This window comes from Manis pentadactyla, chromosome 16 (genome assembly GCF_030020395.1).
Source record: "Manis pentadactyla isolate mManPen7 chromosome 16, mManPen7.hap1, whole genome shotgun sequence".
NCBI classification, from domain to species: domain Eukaryota; kingdom Metazoa; phylum Chordata; class Mammalia; order Pholidota; family Manidae; genus Manis; species Manis pentadactyla.
The window spans coordinates 69,992,944-70,006,533 of record NC_080034.1 but is presented as its reverse complement, the minus strand read 5'-3'; the positions used below and the strand labels follow the sequence as shown (position 1 = coordinate 70,006,533).

At 51.1% G+C, this 13,590-nt stretch overlaps 1 long non-coding RNA gene across 1 annotated transcript; it reads right to left on the bottom strand.

Moving 5' to 3' along the window:
- Nucleotides 1-252: 252 nt before the first annotated feature.
- Nucleotides 253-8,707, bottom strand: LOC130681215 (uncharacterized). The gene is made up of 3 exons (XR_008994291.1): nt 8,453-8,707; nt 8,287-8,375; nt 253-1,745 (listed from the first exon to the last, which is right to left on the bottom strand). It is a non-coding gene; the product is annotated as an uncharacterized LOC130681215 (long non-coding RNA).
- Between the last annotated feature and the right edge of the window lie 4,883 nt (nt 8,708-13,590).

The following is a 13,590-nucleotide window of genomic DNA, read 5'->3' as shown; positions in this document are numbered from 1 at the left end:
TGTGGGGTCCCTGTCCCTTTAAGACTTTCAAAAAAGCCCTCGCTTTTCTTTGTCTCAGGGGCGCCAGCTGCGGGGACCTGCTCACTGGTCTTACTGTCCTGTTTCCCCAGTATCCAGCACCCCACACACTGTGTCTGCACTCCGGTGCGGATGGCTGGGGCTGGGTGCTCGGCAGTCCTGGGCTCCGTCTCCCTCCCGCTCTGCCTGCTCTTCTCCCGCCGGGAGCTGGGGGGAGGGGCGCTCGGCTCCCGCGGGGCCGGGGCTTGTATCTTACCCCCTTCGCGAGGCGCTGGGTTCTCTCAGGTGTGGATGTGGTCTGGATATTGTCCTGTGTCCTCTGGTCTCTCTTTTAGGAATAGTTGTATTTGTTGTATTTTCAAAAATATATATGGTTTTGGGAGGAGATCTCCGCTGCTCTACGCACATCGCCATCTTGACTCCGCCTCCTCGTGACGGGCCATTTTTGCTCCAGAGCGCCCATGGGGTCAGCTGGGGCTGACTACTGCAAGGGTGGCATCCACCTTACACCATCAGAAGAAATTGAGGATGGATGGTCAGGAGGCTGAGTATAGTCATCCCAATAAAATCTTACAGCCCTTTGCTCATTTTCTGGGCCTGGAACCCTGTAACTGAAGAGGAGGCCAGGTCTCCTGCAACACCATGGCAAATATACACAGTATGGCCACCCATCCCTTGACCAAAGGGACCAATGGCCATTTACTAAGCTAACAGCACACTAGAAACAGAGGAAAACCCAAACGTTTCAAGAGTCAGAGTTGGAATTGAGATTTAGACATGTGAAATGTCATCACAGTCCTTTTGCTAGAGTATTGACATGTAGGAACCAGACAATAAGGGGAGTCCTGGCCAAGGGTCCCTAGGCCTGCACACCCACCTGGGGTCATCTGTCCGGTCCCTGAATATATAATTGAAATAGAGCATACTTGCAAGTTGGCACAGTCCCCAAAATGGGCTGTTGGCTTGTGGGGTAAAATGCTTTTGTAATGGAAAACACCAAGTGTGAGCCTATGAAACTGCCCTTCCCCAGGCAAGCGATAATATAGCCAGGGAGGATGGTGGAAATAAGTGCCACCCTGAAGGCTCCAGAGGATGCAGTGGTGGTCGTTCCTCCACCAGCTGAATCCTGGAAGGGAGACTACCAAAAACTCAACCACAAAACAATCCCCATGTCAGCTGCTACAACAGATGGGTGTCCTCGTAGAGCAGTACGGTAAGGCCTCGGCTACTTGCTAGGTGGCCCAGGAGTTGGGAAACGCATTCTTTTCTCTTCCAGTCAGAAAAGAGAGGCAGGAGCAGCTCGCATTTACACAGGATGGACAACATTCGCTTATGGTTTGACCCAGGACCAAGTTAACTTTCCCCCCACCCCTCGCCACCAGAGTATAGTGTGAAGAGACCTAGATTGTGTAGACATTCCACAGAATATCACATTGATGTGCTATGTCATTGTCACCTCTGTTTCACCACAGCCCTGTCTTCAGTTCACACCCATGGCTGCATGGGGGATGCCCCAGAAGTAGCTGTAGAATGAAGTCAAAGCCTGAGCTTGGCTTCTGGACAGGAGGGTGCATGGGTACAAGCGGCAGGTGGATGGCAGCTACACAGCAGCCTTGCTCGGGTGGCCACCTGTTCATCCATTCGGTGTGGGCAGAGCCACAACCCAAGGTTAAAGTGCATACAGACTCATGGGCAGTGGTGGGAGGCCCGGCCAGCTGATGAGGGACCTGTAGGGAGAAAGATTGGGAGATAAAGGACAAGAAGGTCGGGGAAGGGCATGGAAATACAGTCCACAGGTGTGAAGGTCATTGCATCACCTCTTGTCACCCAGCAGAGAACATCTATCACAGAAGAGAAATTAAGCAACAAGTACTCAAAATGATGTGGCCAGTTGGTGTCCATCAGCCTGTTGTCCCCACCTCAGGGCTGGCACGTGGGTCACAAGCAGAGCAGCCATGATAGCAGATGGAGGTATCCCCCAAGGCTGACAAAGGCAGCATGGACTTCGGGACTTCCACTCACCGAAGTGTGCTGCTCCCGACACCAGCCTACCTGCCAATAGAGACCTAAGCTTGGGCTCTTCAGGGGCACCAGTCCTCAGGCAGGACAACCGGCCACATGGTAGCAAGTTGGTGTGTTGGGCTCTTCCCACACGAAGGGGCCAGCGATTTGCTCTGACAGGGCAGAACCACATTCTGGGATGGCTTTGCCCTTCCTGTGCACAGAGCCTCAGACAGCGCCTGATGTCTCATGGGGCATTCCACGTAACATTCCACAAGACAGCAAAAGAGATGGCAGGTGGGCCAGAACCGTGGGTGCCACTGGCCCCATCACAGTCTCTACGCTGCCCACTGGCTGCCGCCCACTGAAAGCAGAGATGGACGCACATGGTCATTGATGAGGGGCAATCATCCTCCAGGAACCTGTGTACAACTTGAATCAAAGTGCTTTATACAGTGTCCCCAGTAGGGGGACCATATAAATCAGAGGACCGTGGGGTGGAGGTAGAGGCAGCCCCACTTACCGTCACTCCCAACAATCCGTGTAGGGGATTGTGCTCCCCTAACCTGCCCTGTGGACTGCAGGATCAGAGTTCCTGCTTCCCAGGGGAGACATGTCCTCCCAGAGGCACAGGAGTTCCACTAAGCAATTAGCTATGGCTGCCGGGAGGCATTGGGCCCGGACACTCAAAAAGAAGAGTCACCATCCTGGCAGAGGAAACCCACCATGATCACTGGGAGGAGATGGGGCTGTTGTCACTGGTGGGGGCAAAGGGAAAATGTCTGATACCAGGTGATCTCTGTGGGTGCCATTTGGTACCCCCTTGCCCAAAAGTAACAGTAAACGGACCAAAGTCTGGCCTCAAGGCAGATCTTCCTTCCAGGAAAGAATCGCCCAGATGCCAGGAGGGTAGGGCCTTCAAGTGTCAAGCTATTAGGGATTGCTTCTGTGGAGAGCTGCCTCCCCACAAAGGTCCTGCTGGGGTGACTTTCAGATGGAGGCAAGGGAATAAACAGCTGCCACTTTGGCCCAATGCAGGCAACTCTAGGGCTGTTTAACTCCAGATTGCCCCAGGGATCAGGTGAGGATTTTGCCTTCTCCCTGGGCCAATCCTACTTACTTCCCCTCCCTCCCATGGGTGTCAACTCCAAGGGCACTCTCTAATAAATATTCAGACTCCACTCTGCATTTGCTTTCTGGAGAACCCTGCCGAGGGCAGGCCTATCTCATCCCACTTTGTGCATTCCCTAGGCAATTTCATGCACAGCTACAATTTTGTTCCTCACCTACTCTCTAAAGTATGAATGTGCATTCATATCCTCTTCTTGGAGCCTCGTATATACCCAGTGTCCTCCTGGCCGTCAGTTCAGAACTGCCCCTGCAGCACCTGGCCCCACAGCATGCCCATGCCCAGTCTGCTCACCCCTTCTATGGTTTCCACCTGCCCCCAAGCCCTGGCCTTGCTGGATTCCCCACATATGGGAATGTACCACTGAGACAGGGACAATGGGTGTAGTCAGAGTAGGGTGAGGATCTCTGGAAAAAGCAAGGCAAGATAATTACAGTCAGAACAGTATAACATGCAAAGAAACCCCCTACCCAAGCTCTGTGTTAAACATTAAGCTCTAGATTCATTCTTCAGTGAGATCAGTTAGTATTCCCCAGATAAAGAAAAGTAGCCCATGTTTTTTAATTATGCTAATCATGTGTAATCATGTGTAAGGTTCACTTTAGCATGCTAAAAGGCCCAGGCCTATGTGCTGTTTTTCCTCCTTCAGATCTGATAAGATGATTTGCAATCTGGGCAATTAATTATGGCAAGCAAGCCCAGACATAAACAACATAGTAAAAGGCAGGAAGGATTCCATCTTAAAAATAAGATTGCATTTTAATACCCAGGAAGTTAAGAAGTAAGATTCTCTCTTAACTTACTCTTGAGCAAACAGATAATACCTTAGCCCACCTTGGGGGCTGGGCAGGCAGTCTTGTTTGATATGCTCCCAGACCAAGATGCTGGCATCTCAGAGAGAAATCAGAACAGTAAATTTCTTGTGTTAAGTTAATTTTAAATATTCAGGGACCACTTAACAAGTCCACACCCCTAAGCACTTATTACATTCCTGAAAATTCTCAACTGCCTATAAAACCCCTAGACAATGCACAACTATGGGCTCTGTTGTCCCCTCATGGCGTGAGCTGGGAGCTCTGTCCTCTCACTGTATCTGTAAATAAAAGCCTCTCCTACCTTGAGTGTTTGCTAAGTTCGTTCTTCGACTCCATAAACAAGAACCCCAGCATCACCACTACTCACTCAGATTCCCAAGCCAGAACTCAAGAACCTCCTCTATTCCTGCACACAGCACTGATGGCTTGGTCCACACACTCCTGCCAGCCCCTGCTCACACAGCCATGCAGGGCAGGTCGTCCGGACTACTATGACAACAGTCTGACCACTTCCGGCTTCCTGGCTCTCTGGTCTCCACTTTGTCTTCCTCACCATTGCCAGAGAAATTTGTCCAGTGAATAAACCTGCTTGTTTTACTTCTGCTAATAAAAGATCCTTTGAAGAGTGTTAGCCCAAACACTTTTGCAGACAGAGAAGGCTCCTTCACCCAGCTTCCAGCCGCTTCCTGTCCACACCTTCCTCCACATTCTGCATGTACTCCGATGGTACTGAACTCCCTGGCAAGGCCAGAACCCACCACTTCCATTTGCTCTGTGCACCATTGTACATGGCACCCCTGCCTGGGCCTGCCCCTGATTTACCTGCCAGAGAAACCTCTTCCCTGAAGTCAACCCCAACACAGCCCCTTCCTGAGCTCAGACAGTCTGGCTGCAGCTGCTCCTGACCCTCCCCTTACCTTGGCCTCCCACAGGACAGTCATTTAATGCAATGGCCTTTGTGCAAGCCCACCTTCCTTCTCAGGAAGCTCCTTATGGGCGGTGATGGGGGCTTTCATCTCCAACGCAGTGTGCAGCATGGTCGCTGCATGTACTAGGCCTAAAACAAACACTAAGTGGGTGAGTGAGCAAATGCTAGGAGAACAAATGAAGGCTTCCTGAGGGCCTTAGGCTCTAGCTAAACTGGCTCCACCACTAATTAGCTCTATGCCTCTGTTCTAGGTCTTTGTCACCTTAGCTGTAAACTGAGAAGACTGGTTTAGATTATCCTTGAGGTGCCTTCCAGGGCTAATACCCTGTTAAGATCTGCTAAGAAGGCAGAATGGGAACAAGATCCTTGCACCTGGCCAGCCCTAAGCAAGAGAGTGTAATTCTTCAGAGAACCACCAGGTGGCAGGTGGGCAGGAAGCAGGCCAGATGTAGCTCTGCTTTTGCTTTCAGAAAAGGAGGTGGAGTCCCTGGGTTGGCTCTTAACTCAGGACCGCTGCCACGCAGTCTTTCCTTTAGGCGCTGCAGTTTTAGGATACTCAGCTGACGCAGCAGGTCCTGTTTCCCAGGTAGCCCAGAAATGCAACAGCACCCAGCAGCCACTGCGAGAGAGGCCAGCCTACCAGCTGTCTGCTGGAAGACAGGACCAGGGCATCTCTGGTGCTTTGATTCGTCCCTCTCCTCTATCACCAGTTTGGGTTGTGAGCCTTTGTCTGATGTGAACTTCATAAGGAACCAAGAACTACAGGATTTTTTAGGTGAAGGATAGGTAAACTGCTCTGCGGGGAGGACATCTGGCACCTCCTTTCCAGGTGAGGAAAGGTGAGTCCTGGGTTCAAAATGCATGTCATCTGAAAAAGCTCACAGTGTGATCAGCGAGTCCTAAGAACATCCAGGATATCACGGGAGTCTCTCATGAAACCTGGACTACTATATGCCACGGTGGGTAATGTGGTACTTGCGTTAGTAACAGGCTAGGCTGTGCTTAGTAATGTATTAACCCTGAAGGGCAATGGCTTGATGCAACCAAGTCTTATCTTCAGCTCATGATGCATGTCTAGCTGGGGTTGGGAGGTGAGGGGGGGCTCTGCCCCATATAGTCCCCAGGGATGCAGACTGACATGGGGGGCCACAGCAGCAGAAGGGAGAGCTGCAGTGTTGGGTCTGCCTTTGATGCACTGACCTAGAAGTGACATGTCAAACCTTCTCATAGCCCACTATTCAGAAACAGTCTCCTGCGGCCACCTCCCTCCCAGGGCAAGCGGGTGGGGGTGGGGACAGATGTCCTGTGTGCCAAATGTTTGATGAGCACCACTGTCCCTGCCACAGGAACCAAAAAACTATATGATTTACAGAGAGTTACTACAACTGCCAACCAGGTTTCCCACAGAAATCTAGCTAGGGCCAAGAGGGGGGACCCAAAGCTGGGTCTACCACCCCAAAAAGCTAAACTTTTTAAGTCTTTTTCTAATCTGAAGAGAATATGATCATTCACATTCTGCTCCAGATCTGTTTCTCCCGCCAAGCCCAGTAGACTGTCTGCCACTGAACCCACGGGGCAGTTTCTGTTCCCACGGCTGCAGGGGACTGTGTGTTCCTGCCTGCCGGTAACTCCTCGCCCTTGCCTCTCCCCTTTGCAAAGACTTCTCCCTCTTTCTCCCGCATCAGCAGTATTTTCTCCTCTTTACGAGACTGCTCCCTTCGGCACACAGTCATGATCCTACAGATCATCTCCGCCGCCACGTGCACTCTGCCTGCCTCCCTGGAGCTCTGCCTCCGTCTGCAGCAAAACTGGAGAGCCTGCCTGTGACTCTCTCAGTTCTCCTCCCTTTCTCTCTTGAACTCACTCCAGCGGGGCTGCCCTCCCCTTCCTCAAACTGCTTCCGCCAAGGTCACCAGAGACTCTAGGTGCCAAAGCCTGCAGGCAGGACTCAGACTCTTGGATGCTAAGAGCAGCAAGGATTGTCAAGACTGGGTTGTGCCTTCCCTTCTGGCCCTCGTCCCAGGCCCCCTGCTGATCCTCAGCCGCAGTGCCGGCCTCCCCTCGGGAGTGCTCCCGGAGGCTCTGTCCCTTGGCAGCTCTCCCCGGCTCGTGGCTAGTGCGTCTTCTACACACCGACAACCCCCAGATTTGTACCTCTGGAGCCAGCCTCTTTCCTGTGCTCCACCCCTATACTGGAGTCAGCTGCCCAGCCAGCTTCTGCATTTGAAGGTGTGCTAGAAACCTAAGGCAGGTTCTCCACAAAGCGTGCCTTCCCAGCAGTCTCCCTCATCTCAGAAAATGGGACCTGCATTCTTCCAGGTGGTCAGGACAGAAACCCTGGCATCTTCCTTGACCCCTGTTGACCTCTCACACCTCACGTCCCATTCAGCAGCAAATCCTGCTGGCTCTGTCCAAAACTCCACCACTTCCATCACCCGCACCTCCCATCTGGACTCGCACTGTCATCTGACTGGTCTCCCTGCCTCCACCCTCATCCCCTTGTCAGTCATCTGTCCTCAACAGAGCTGTCCGAGTGAGTCATTTAAAGCAGCTTTTCCCCTTACCTCAATTTTAAATAGGAGGCTTAGATTCTCATACCAAACTTGTCAGATATGAGCAGTCTGTTTCCAGGGAAGACTTCTAGAATGTTTGATTTCCCTGGTGCTAAGAACCATTCATATTTTTTATAATTTCCCATCAGTCCTCAAATCCCCCAAAAGGCTAGTGTTCCTAAGCATGCTTCCCTCTCTGCCTTGCCCCTGCCCCCACACACTCCTCACAAGTGCAGATTAAGCATTTTTGCTGGCTGCAGCTGTCCCCTAGCATTTCTTAGAGCACAAAAGAAAAACCCCTGCCCAAATTCTAATGTCATCAGGATCTGGCACAAAAAGAAAATAAAATAATCCTATCGGTTTGCTCCAGTCAGGAAAAAAAAGGTTAAAGTGGATAGAAACAAGTTGAACAGCATCATTGTTATTCACAGGCAGAATCAATCACGAGATTTTTCTAATTCTAAAAAATAACACAGTTTTATTAACCAACTAAGCTTCACTACAGCCCTGCCTTGTACAGGGGACAGCTCTTAGTCAACTCATTCTCTGCCCTTAGACTGGACAGCCCCAGGAGGACCACGGGGAGGCCCCCCTTTACCCGATCCCAGACTCTGCAGCAGCCCAATTCTACCCACAAGGCAGGTCTGGTACTTGCCTATGGTTCTGAGTGGTGAAAGAAAGGTTCCTCCCCAGTCAGACTAGGCCAGGAGCAGCCTGCATGCACACCCACTTGCTTTCAGGAAGGGCATGTACACAACCCCAGGACTTAGGAAAACAAAGCAGGAAAGAGGTTTTCAACAAGAAGCAGTTTGGGAGCCACAGAGGGTGACATTTTGTCCTCACCTTACTGACCTCTGCTTCTTTCAACAGCTTTTATGATCCACTGAGCTCTGAGTAATATTTGGTCTCGATCTCCAGGCACAGACAGCTTACTGCAGAGACAAGACAATTAACAATGGAGGGCAGGGCGCGGCAGGGGCCTTGAGGGTGGAGGCACCCCGGTACTCACCAGTCAGGAGTTGCGCAGGTTAGACGGGATAAGTAGCCAGGCCCTGAATGGGAGTGACAATTAGTCAGGCTGAAAGAAGAAAAGAGGGTGTGCAGGGGCAGGGGAGATGGATGTGCCCAAGGCCTCGGGGCAGCGTGTGCTCTGGGAAGCGGCTCAGCCCAGCTGGATAGGGGAAAGTCACATATTGGAAGACTCTTATATTGTCTCAGTTGAGTCTCACAGAAATCCTGGGGGGAAGATATGACTCACATTTTCAAACAAGGAAATGAACAGATGGAGAATAAATGCAGTGCCCAGAGATATTCAGTGGCTTACCAACCCTATGTGTCTACCAGAGCCTTAAAGTAACCCCGACACAGTCACATGTCTGTACAACCATGTATTTCCCCACCCAAGTAAGGGTGGGCACCGTCTGTGCAAAGGAGGCCCCCAGCATGGGTAGTGGTGGCACTGGGCCTTGGGTCCCACACCCACCTCCAGCTGAGGAAGCCAAGGAGCCAGGGGCATGGAACCCCAGGCCTAGGAGCCGGATTGAAGGGAACACAGGATTCTAGGCACCAGTGTCGGCTCCGGAGGGCGGTCACCCACGAGGAGCTCTAGGGCAGAGTCACAGGAGCCAAGGGCACTTGTATTCTGTCCTCTCACTCCAGGCTTCTTATCTGGTACCTTAGAACTCCCCACACAATCTCAATTTTTAATATTTCAGTGAAAGATAGGTCTCCATGTGGTTGTATTTTGTGACTCACCACTTTTTTGATAAGCAAACTCACACATATTGGGGGAATCCTTTGCACAGATGGTACCTACTCTTAGATGGGGAAATAAATATGTGGTTGTAGAGATGTATGACTGTGTTCGGGGTTACTTTGAGGCTCTGGAACACAGACACGGTGGGTAAGGCACAATGAGACTCAGTGAGGAAGCAAAGGAACGTCTCTGTTCCCCCAGATGTGAAAGACCCTCCTGTCTGCCGGGTGATCTTCTGAGGCTGCAGGGAAATCCTTGGCTGACTTCAGAGCACTGAAGAAAGAGCACTGTGCGGAGAAAAACAATCGCGCAGGATGGCAGAACAAAAGACTGTTTCTCTCCTTTCTCTCCATGTCTCTCTCCCCCTCCTGCTGAAGTGGGTCATGTGATACAGAAGCAGCTCCATCTGCAGAGGCCCTGCGTGTGGGAGGGGAAGGTGGGCCAACCGCTCAGCCTGCTGTGGGTTTTTCCTCCCTAGAATGTCAAAGCCCTTTCCCCACAGGGTGCGGCACTGCATGAGTCATGGCCCGTCTGCCAGCCTGGTCACCCAGCCCCTCTGATTCCCCACAGGCCCTTTGAGTCTCGATGGCCTCTAAACTCCCACTCAGTCTGTGGCTGGTTCTATTCTTGGCATAAAGAAGGTCTCCTTTGCCGAGAATATGGCTGCCCGGGAAAGTCCATTTTCTGCTCTTGCTTTTTCTTCCTGGCACTGAAAACAAGCACAACTACCCAATAAAGACACAGCCCATGAAAGCAGCTGTATTTCAAGGAGAGTCAGGGAACAAGCCAAGGAATGATTGAAAAGACCCAGTGACAAAATGTCCATTCATTGGGTTCACTCCGCAAACATTTACTGAAGCCATCTGTGCTCCAGGCCCTGCACTGAGCGCTAGGGAGACAAAGATGCCCTTGAACGCAGTGACCTCCGCCTACCCCGGGCTGGCCACTCCCCCAGCTGTACACAGGCACGTGCTTGACGTGGGAGGCACACACACTCACACAACGCAGCTCCTGCACCAGTCAAGGTGCCACGGCATCTTAAGGAAGTGAGAGCGTGTGGGATGTGCGAGTGAATGCGCCACAAGATGAATGAATCCCACAAAAAGAAGCACAGCACGTAGGAGTAGTACTGTCAGATTCCATTTCTATAAAGTCCAGATTGGCAGAACTAACCCCTGGTGCTAGAGGCCAGGACAGTGAGAGGGAAAAACCCCAAGGGGCCTCTGGAAGGCTGGGAGTGTTCACTGGGACATTCATCGAGCTGTATACCTATAATCTGAGCACTTATTTGCATCTAAGCTTCAGTACCTTAAGCATCTATGTAAGCATGTCTGTATATGTATCTCTGCACTGAATCAGAGAGCAGAAGGCTATTGTATGTATTACTTTTGCTCGTGACCTTATCTAAATAACTCTGGCCCCTTTGATATTCACCCTGAGCTTTAATATAGCTCCACAAAAATCTCTTTATGGCATATCTCAGTCCATAAAATGCAACAGTCAAGCCCACCCATTGATCATATTGATGTCGCTGAGTTTGTAAAGAAGGCCACCCTTCAGAAGGTGCGTTTCCAATGAGTTTATCACTTACTCGTGCGTACGTTACCCTACAAATAATTACTGAATTCTTACTGCATGCAGGCACCAGAGATATCAAAAAATAAAGAAGACATAGCTCTCTTCAGTGAAAGAAATGGACAAGCAGACAACCACATGTAACAGAGCAAGTGCTGGGCTAAAAGCGAGCAGAGTTACAGGGATCACTGAGGTCAGATGGGGCCGGTAGGAGAGCTTCCTGGAAGAGGCAAGAGCAGAATGGAATGGGAGGATGCGGGGGAGTCAGATGGATGAGGTGGGAGGAATGGGAAGGGCAGCGAGGGCACAGGCGTGAACACGGGAGGAGGGCCAGCTGGGGAGCTGTGCGGGGCTCAGAGGTGGGCAGCACTGGGAGTAGAGACAGGCCCACAGGACAGAGCCGACCAGGAAGCTGTTACTGAAACAGGGCAAAGGGTGCTGAGCCAAGAAGGGGCAGATACGGAGGAAAAGAGCAGAATGCCGTTCAGCAAGACGCTTGCAGTCTGATGCCATGAATAAACCTTCAGCTGAATGTCTGGGTGCCTCCTTAGGAAGGTGATCTTGTCTTTAAAACGAAGGGAATTCAAACACTTGCTACAACGTGGATGAATCTTGAGGACATTATGCTCAGTGAAATAAGCCAGTCACAAAAGGACAAATACTGGATGACCCCCTTATGCAAGGTTCCTAGAGCAGTCAACTGCATTAGAAGCAGACAGCGGAAGGGTGGTTGGAGGTGAGGAGGGCGAGCTAGTGGTTAATGGGCACAGAATTTCATTTTTGATGAAAAGAGTTCTGGAGATGGATGGTGAAGGTGTTTACACAACAATGCGAAGGTACTAAATGCCACTGAGACTGAGCTGTGTACTTAAAAATGGTTAAGGTGGTACATTTTATTTTATGTGTATTTCATCATAATTAAAAATAAAAAAGAAAGGCGACCTTAGTGTGGAAGGTTAGTCGTCTCATCTTGGGAATGTGTTTAACCGAGTCCCATCATCCTAAGGGGCTCCTGTGTTCCAAATTATAAGAGGTCTTCCTCCAAAACCTGGAATACGCTGTAAGTTGTTATTATCTCTAAAACGATCCTACTTTACAGTTCTAGCTTCTGAATCAGCTCATCTTCATGAGCCCCACTGGGTCAATAGCCTACTTTCTGGGCGCTGCTGCTGGAAGCTGCACCTTTGAGCCCACCATACTCAGCTTCTCAGGACAGTAAGAGCTGCTGCTTGGAGATCGCCCACTGCAGACCAAGCACCCTCTGCATCTCTGGCCCCCACAGCAACCCCCCAACAAGGCATTATTATCTCAACATCAAGCTGAGGTGTCCCCAGATCAAAGAGCTGAGTGACTTGCCCAGGGGCCCACAGGTGTTGGACTGAGATGAGAAGCCAGTCTACACTTTACCCACTTAGACCATATAGTACCTTACACTGTACTTCTTCCCTATCAACAGCACTGAAATGCAGATTCCTGTTCTGTTCTGACTTCTACATTTTCCTACCCATTTTGGCACATCATTATATAACCTCCATCCTATTATAAACAATGGCTGTAGTACTTTCCAGGGAGTGGGCATCTCCCACCTTAGGACTGCACTTTGAGCTGTAAGTCCTCACAGGGACAATACAGGGAGGTATTGGCATTCCTTAGTCACCACTGAGTCCACTCTGATTCCAAACTGAATCTCTCTGCACTCGGCCCTTCCTGTTTTTGTGATCTGGGCTCCCTTGCAAGTATAGCTAAGGCTTCCCTCTAGGTTAAAGAGGCTGAACACAAGCCAAGCGTGTCACCTGCTCCTTGGACCACTGCTTCTCTCGTATCCCGCCCAGCCCGCCCCTTCTCTCCAGTCCTCCTGCAAGCCTTGGATTCTAGTCCAACAATATCGACAGCAATGAAACCTGCTGACTAGCTGGTGGAAAAGAGCTCTGTGCCCTCCCAGACCTGCACCATTCCTGGACCAGGGCCCATCTGAGGCTGAAGAAAGAGCACCACTGCCTAAATTGCTCTCCAGCCCATCCCTCCTGTCCACATGCATGGCATAGGAATTCATGCATCAGGTGGAAGGGGACCTGAGAGAAGAGGCAGGCTGCACCTTCAGAGGCCCCTGTTTTCTCTTTCAGAAGTATGTGACTGCTTAAGGCTCAGGGCCTGGAGAACATGGCTCCTCGTACAGGCCTTCATAAAGTCGCCACAGAATCTTTACACTCTAACTGCTGTCAAAGGCATAAGCTAAATGCCCCATAATCTGGCTTGCGTGGTAGAGTGTGTTGTCTTCTCATGGGGAAAAATGAAGACCCTCCGCAGTGATCACAGAGCCCCTACACACCAGTCCCCAACCCCACTGTGGCACAGCCCTGCCTGCCGTCTGTGAACAACCCTGTGGAAAGGCCCCTCCCTCCCACTGCCATGGGCACCTCGCTGTGGCCTCTGAGCTCCAGCCTGGAGGCTGGGACCAGCTAAAATCCCTTCTCCAGGAGTTCACATCTGAGACCCAGAGAGACTTGATCTCTCCTCGGGTGGTCGGCTGTAGCAAAGTGGGCTTCAAAGTGAGTTATGCTAACTGCAGGGACATGCAGCTCTCTGGGGGTGCAGACTCATGAATGGCTTGAAGGGACTGGTTTGCAGCTCTAAAACATAGATATGCCTCTTTTCTATAAGTGCTCTGCCTGAGAACATCTGTATTCCTAGAGCTCAGCTCTTCTAACTGTGCTTCCACACCCTGTCCCCTCCCCACCCGCCCACGCCCCTACTTCACAGAACAGCATGGCTCGCCCCACCAGGAACCTTACTGTGGGGCATTGCACCAGGGAGTG